A 6,886-nucleotide genomic window follows, 5' to 3' on the forward strand; every position below is an offset into this window, starting at 1 on the left:
TCGCTTGTCTGTCTATATAAGATACAGAACGACATTGATTGTTTCTCGAAGTACATATATGATGTTGCCTTCGTTTCTGGGAGACTTGTCGTGAGAATATTCGACACAATATCGGGACGAGTGACGAGTGTCTCGCGCAGATTCGGTTCAATCTTGCGAAGATGCACCGCAGATACGTGCCTTCCTTTCTCGATGCGTCAACATCGCCGGTTTTACTTGCACGCGGCGATATTACCGCCCACCTAGTTCGTCGCTCGCGCGTACATCGGTGACCCGTGCGCGGCGAAAGTTCTTTTGTTCGCCGGGTGAATCAAGATCCCCATGCGCTCATAAGCGCAGTTGCGAAATGCTCTACATAAGAACGAGCCGCGTAACACGGCCGACACATGCTACTGCGTTGTTCACAAAAACGTTATTATTTGCACGCATCATCATCCGAGTCGAGCGTCATAAAACAGAAAAATTTATTTTTTCAACAAAAATCTTATAATAGTATTTTAGCATTTTATTGAAAATATTAAACACTTAAGCCCTCTTAGATGCATATCGTACACGAAATCAGATTTTCTTGCGACGAAAGATTCCGTTCGTGACTGTTCTCTGTTGTCATTTGGGTAACTGTGTATATGATCGTAAATCTTTATTTACCTTGGATGTACATGATGGTGTGTGTACATGCTCGGCGGCACTTAGCACCGGGCGATGTTAGCGTTAAACGCGTAAAGAGTGCGAGCTTAAGTGTCGCGCCTGACGCACTCCGCGCATCACTCCCTCTCGCTCCCTCTCTGATTCATCCGCGATGCCGGGGCCCCCGGCTCTCATAAACGCGTTCGATCCCGCGGAGCTCACGTGCCGTAAATTATTCGGTGAGAATAGCAGAGGAGCTGTGTCGTGACGCATGCGCCAGCACGGTCGGTGCAGAAATTAAACCTGCGACGAGGATCGCCCGCGATCCAAATACCTTGTCACGGGGGGAAACAGGTTTCTACGGGATCACACACGTGCACGATAGATATTTGCGAATAGTTTACGTCGGTCATACCAAATATGACTTATCAGTTCACGTAATTTAATTAAGTAATAGAGTTACTAAGGTATAAACACGAAAGCATAAATTCCGTGGAATCGTGTAAAATAAAATGTTAAAATTCATTTTATCTGGCTTTATAGTTTGAAGAATTACTGGAAAGCGGAATTATTTCTATTATAATAAGATTAAAAATAACGTGACTGTTAAGTATAGATACTTTAGATACTAGCCAGCGATACGATGAAGACGCGTAATGACCTATGTAACACGTAGTAAAATTTCATGATAATTATGCCGAGCCATCGGCGCTGGGTGACGAAATCGATACAGCGTGACTTCTGCCTCATTACCAAAAAAAGGCAACTCGATATTCCTCGCCTCGGGCGTCTAATCTCAGTCCACGGGCGAAAGTCTCGAAGAAGTAATTCAATCTACGCGGGGCTTACGCGCAATTAGCAGGCAACTTTATGTCGGACAGCGCGCGCATGCAGCGATACGAGGCGAACCGCGAAACGCGACCGCAGACGGATAACGATCCGCGAGTATTTACGTCGCCGGTTGATTAAAACGATTCTGACGGTCGTCTACCTCCGGGCCGGGACGTCTATTTTCAAGTGGATTTCGTTATACCCTCGAGCGTTGGCCGAGGCAACATTCCGAATTTCATTCGTACATTTTCTTATACAACACATTCATGTTTGCGCGCGTACACGCAGCCGTGCGTAACGCAGAAGCCTAATTACGTTTTCACCTATGGCGATTATCTATTTCTAACGGCTTTTCCCGTTTCTTCGTTATTCTTCCCTCTCCTCCTTGGCGATAACAAAAAATCGAATGGTCAATGAACTTGGACGGGAAAAATTGTTCGCGTTAAACTACGCATTGAAGATTAAAATTGCGATTTAACTAATTGAGATATATAGCAACGTTTCGATTGGTCAAATCGCAAGCTCCAAATCACAATCTCAATCTTCAATGCGCAACCTGGCAAGGGTTTTAGTCGTGCTGACTGTAAATCAATCCACGAATGGCTTCTGTTTTACTGAATGAACTCTGCGTTAAACCATGCAGTTTATGTGTTCCAGTGAGACGAGCGCCTTCAACGGCTGTAAAATGGATTACGTTTTTTTTTTCACGTTTTCCATTAAACTACTTGACGTAATTCCTGCTTATGCATTCCGAATAATCTTACAGCATTCGAATATCGATTTCAACTTTACTTTCGCGTGACGTAACGAGATCGTACATCCGACGTCTTCGTGGTACGTTTAACGTCACGTTTCATTCACAACCGTTCCCGGCACGAAATAATCTCGGAACACGGGCGGAGTCGATCCGCGAAAGCGAAAATCCTTTTACCATTGTACCACGTGAGTCTCTTTCGTGCAATTCCTAGCACGATATGGGAATCGACGAAGCTTCAGCGATTACGAGTCACTCCGCGTGCAACACGGTCGATGCAAGGCGAGCGGCGCTTCCCTTTCCCTCTCGATCTTACCCGCGATTCACGACGCGCAGGCTGCACATGACCATCGCTTCTTACAGGTCGTCGATTCCTGGTTGATCGACTGGCCGAATGGCGGGGGCCACTGAGAGACGCGTTTCGCGGATTTCGTCGGCGCGGCTCGCGATCCACTCGGGAATCATCGTCTCCCATCTCCTTCTCATCGCCTAAACAAAGAACGCGCGCGTCTCGCCGACGACGCGCGCTGCGGTGCGACCCTGACTCGGTTCTCTTCCACCGATGCACAGTAGCAAATTCGTTAAGCGCGAGAAAACAATCGCACGGAGGGACATCTGCGCACGCTCCCTGCCGCTCTGTTCCACGGGCGATTTTATTTCCGAAAAGCAACGTCGACGTGTCCAGCAGTGGTACACGACGACCAGGTGCATGTGATATGCATTTCCCCTTCGCGTACGAGCGCAAAACGTGCGAACGTGCCATGATGGTCGCGTACAACGACGCTGGGGTAATACCAGCTAATTAATACCAGAACGAGAAAAACGCGAAGCGTTCTCTCGAGCACAACTGGATAAAGTGCATTCTTCTCTTCTCTCCTCCCTCTCCTCCCGCCCCCCGCATGCCTGGTGCTAAGGCAAATTCCACACAACGAGATGACACCGGGGAACGTGGGGGAGAGGGGGGGGGAGGCACGAAATATGCAGCGCGAGACGATTCGCACCCACCGCGGCGCGGTCGCGCCGCATATTTACGCGATAATACGCCTCCGGGGGCCTCTTATCGATGCATGTTAAAGAGCGCGGCCAGCGTAACTAGCCGAAGTGGCGGTGTATCGATTCGCCGGACGTATCGTCGTGTCGCGCGCGATTCCCGTGGGATGAACTCGCGCGCGCGGGGAACAAGTCGACGGGCCTGAGAAAATCGCCCCGGGTCCTCTTCTCGTAGTTTCCCCAGCGCGATCCTGCCCCGGTAGCGACGAGCGAAGTTGCGCAAAAATGAGGGGATTAATTTATGCGCGAATTCAGTACACGTAAAAAGAAGAGTTTCTACAGATAAAATGGCATCAGGATTTATGTGTTTTTGAATAAGCGGATTAATGAATTTCATCTCGCGGTCGATTGTTACTTGCATAATTCTCTTTGCGCGCGCTAGTTAGGGCACACTTGCACTTGGAAGACGCGTAGCAGTTTATTTAATTTCTTGGCTGCCCCGTACGTCTAACGTAACCGTCGCGATGTATCTCGCCATCACTTTGAGAGTGTTCTTTTATCGCTTTAATCCCCCCCCAACAAGTCCTGTGGCTTCAAGGTAACATGGCATATTTGTTTGTCATTATTAACTTCGAGTTTATTGCTGCATGTATCGGTAGGAGCCATAGTGACCTATTTTTCAAAACGTGTCAAACAAATGAAACAAAGGTGGACGTCGGGGGATAAATAACTATTCAAATCGTTTCTCCTTGCTCCGTTTTAGAAAAAGTCCGGCCGATCTCAAAGTGCGATTAGACTTGCTTTACTGGGTAGAAAGATAAGTCGTCTAGATGAATAAATGTTACGCTATATAGATACATTCGGCGCGAGACGCTGCCGCGTCTCTCGACATCTGGAAATGAATCTAGAGAGAGACAAAGAACCGCCCGCGCTCGATTCCACGAAATTCCACATTCATGAAAACAGCTCGTCATAGATCGTTAAGATCTCCGTGTCACTCACAATGACAAGATACGCCGACGGTAAACTCGCCTGTCGCGGATATAAACATCTCCACATTGCTACTCCGTAATGCGCGAGTTGGTAATGGTCGTGGCGAGTTCCATAACGCGGGACGAGGGAAAGGGGATGCGGGGGATGTCGTTCCTGAAGCTCGTGCGCGTCCAGGATACGTTCTTTACCTGTAGACTCCGCGGCGACGAGATCGCCGGCCCGAACAAAGGCGCAAAGGTGACCGGCACGTCGACTCGTCGTTACCGTCGCCGTTGCCCCCGTCACCGCCGTCGTCGTCGTCGTTGTCGTCGTAGCTACTAAGAAAGGAGGAGGAGGAGGAGGAGAAGGAAGAGAAGGAGGAGGAGGAGGAGAAGGAGGAAAGAGGTGGCCCAGAAGAAGACGTAGGAGGAGGAAAAGGTGGAGAGCGGTGAACGAGGAAGAGGAGGAGGAGAAGAAGTAAAAGCAGCAGCAGCAGACGATAGGAGCCGATACACCCGTCGTTTCGTGCACCGTGACGGCGCTGCTGTCGTCGCGTAGCACTCTCCTCGCTTGGAAACCACTATCGTAGCACCACCGCACCTTCCTCCATGTTGTCTGCACACGAATTCGTCGAAGGGCGCCACTGAGCATTGACGCGCACACACTAGGAAGAGAGCCACGATTGCCCCGTCGCGGAGAAACACAGGCGAACGCGCGCGGGACACGTCGTTGCGGGCGAGAGGGGGCGGGGGGGAAGCGGGGCAGCGGCAACGGCGTATCGGCCGATGAGCGACGAGGGGAAACGGAGGGGGGGAGCAGGTAACGGGAGGGAGGAAGAGCGGCAGGGACAAGAGACGGAGCGGAGATGACGCGCGCACTCGCGGTCGCGCGCTGCGCCGCGCGCGATTTCGCGCGACGGAAGTCCCGAGCGTTCGTTCGCACGCCCGTTCACCGCGGACTGGTGGATCGCGACGCGCGAGGTGGTCCGCTCTCACGCGACTACCGAAAGAAAGAGAGAGGAGTCCGCGACGTGCCGACGCTCGCAGCCAGGCGCCATTTACAGAGAGACCCACGGCACCGGCGCGGGCTCTCCTCACCCGCTCCTCCTCCTGCACTCGCAGCGCGCTTGCGTCCCCCACCACCGCGTCCGTTCGAGCCTCGCCGTGTTCCTTCCCTCTCTCTCCCTCCTCTCGTCGCCTTTCTGTCGCTCGTGCTCGCGCTCCGTTCTCTCACTCGTTGTCCTCGTCACTCCCCGTATCGTCCATCCTGCTCGCGCGCGTTTCTCTTCTATGGCGAAACCAAGTCCAATAACGTCCCGCTCTCGCTGCCGCGTTCAATCCTTTCCTCTTTCTCTTTACCACGCGCTCCTACTGAGCGATATGCGTTTCTGCCGTACCTTGAAGCGCACGATCCGCCTCCCCCTCTCGGGTACTACACACTCGTTCCTTCTCCTACGTCGCGATCGCCGCTCTTCCACTTTACCGTGCCGCGCAGCGTTCTTTCCTCGTTGCACCGACGTTGTTCCGTCCGACCTATCCCAATTACAACGAACGTCCTTGAGGTGACTAACACTTGGTCGCTCGCTGCCTGCGGTACAGTGGCGTATGTAGCTTACGTCGCTCGTAACCGTGGGCGCTGCTTCGTTGCGACTGTATGTTTTCTTAACGAACGTATGCAAACCTCCAACAGGAAAGGGCAGGTGGATACGACGGCTTTTACGATTACGCATTGCTCGTTGCGTGCTTTTGTTCTTTGTGTGACGTCATTGCAAAAAGCCCTCTCTATCGTCACATTGAACGTACTCTTGTTACATCTCTGTTACATTTTTGTTACATTACTATGACGCGTCAACGGACATTTATATTGCCGTTTTGAAGCACCAAAGAGACAAGCTTGCAAAATACGTTTCGCACGAATGACAGGGGAAGAATGGACTCTTGGTTTACGACCGATACCAGCATCAGGCAGGCTATTGAATAGCTCAAGAATAGAACAAGAATTCCTCAGAATTTCGAAATCTCAGCCTCCGTCTCCGAGACAATCGTATCGCACCCCGATGTAAGCGTTAAACGAGGGTGTCGCGCCGGAAATTTTCTTCGAAACGAGCACCTCCGATCACGTTCCTGAGCGTATGAACGCATTGTGGGAGGGAAATGCGAAGGGGAGTGAGTAGGAGACGGAGACAGGCATGGAGGGAGAGAGGCCGAGCGGTCATGAGGAAAACGGAGGGAAGAGCGAGAAAGAGTGAGGGGCAGGAGGGAGGGGAACACGCGGTTCTCGTTGCCGAGGAGAACACGCGAAGGTGCGGGACGAGGACAGGGAGGAAGGGTGAGGGAGGAGGAGGAGCCGTGTATGCCTTTCTTGAAACTGTAAGAGAAAACGCGCGGCGGGGCGCGACGGAAAGAAGAGAGGAGAAGCGAAGGAGCGAGGAGGAAGGTGGCGCAGCTTGTTTCTTGAGCGCCGTGCGCGCGCGTACCCACGCGTATACACGCATATACGTGAGAACGAATTGCGGAGAGAGGTTGTTTACTGTTCCACTGAACAAACGCCCGCCCGCGCGCACGCTCGCGCTCACACGACCGCGACTTTCGAGCGAGATTCGCTTGCGCGCGAAGCGCACGGGGAGAACAATCGTAACTTTTGCGCCGCGTGACGTAAGAACGGACACTCGCGCGCGCCCGAGGGGAGCGAAATGAGAGGGACGAGGGCATC

The 6,886-nt window shown here is 52.1% G+C and overlaps 1 protein-coding gene across 2 annotated transcripts in view; it reads right to left on the bottom strand.

Annotated features, from left to right (window-relative positions):
- The window catches only part of LOC105276940 (protein capicua homolog), a 38,983-nt gene extending 34,454 nt beyond the window's left edge, over positions 1-4,529 (bottom strand). For both annotated transcript variants that reach the window (XM_026968430.1, XM_026968431.1), the window contains exon 1: positions 4,384-4,529. The gene's annotated coding sequence lies outside the window, so the exon portion shown is untranslated. The remainder of the gene's footprint in view (positions 1-4,383) is intronic.
- Positions 4,530-6,886: the final 2,357 nt, after the last annotated feature.

Source organism: Ooceraea biroi, chromosome 3 (genome assembly GCF_003672135.1).
Source record: "Ooceraea biroi isolate clonal line C1 chromosome 3, Obir_v5.4, whole genome shotgun sequence".
Lineage (NCBI taxonomy): Eukaryota > Metazoa > Arthropoda > Insecta > Hymenoptera > Formicidae > Ooceraea > Ooceraea biroi.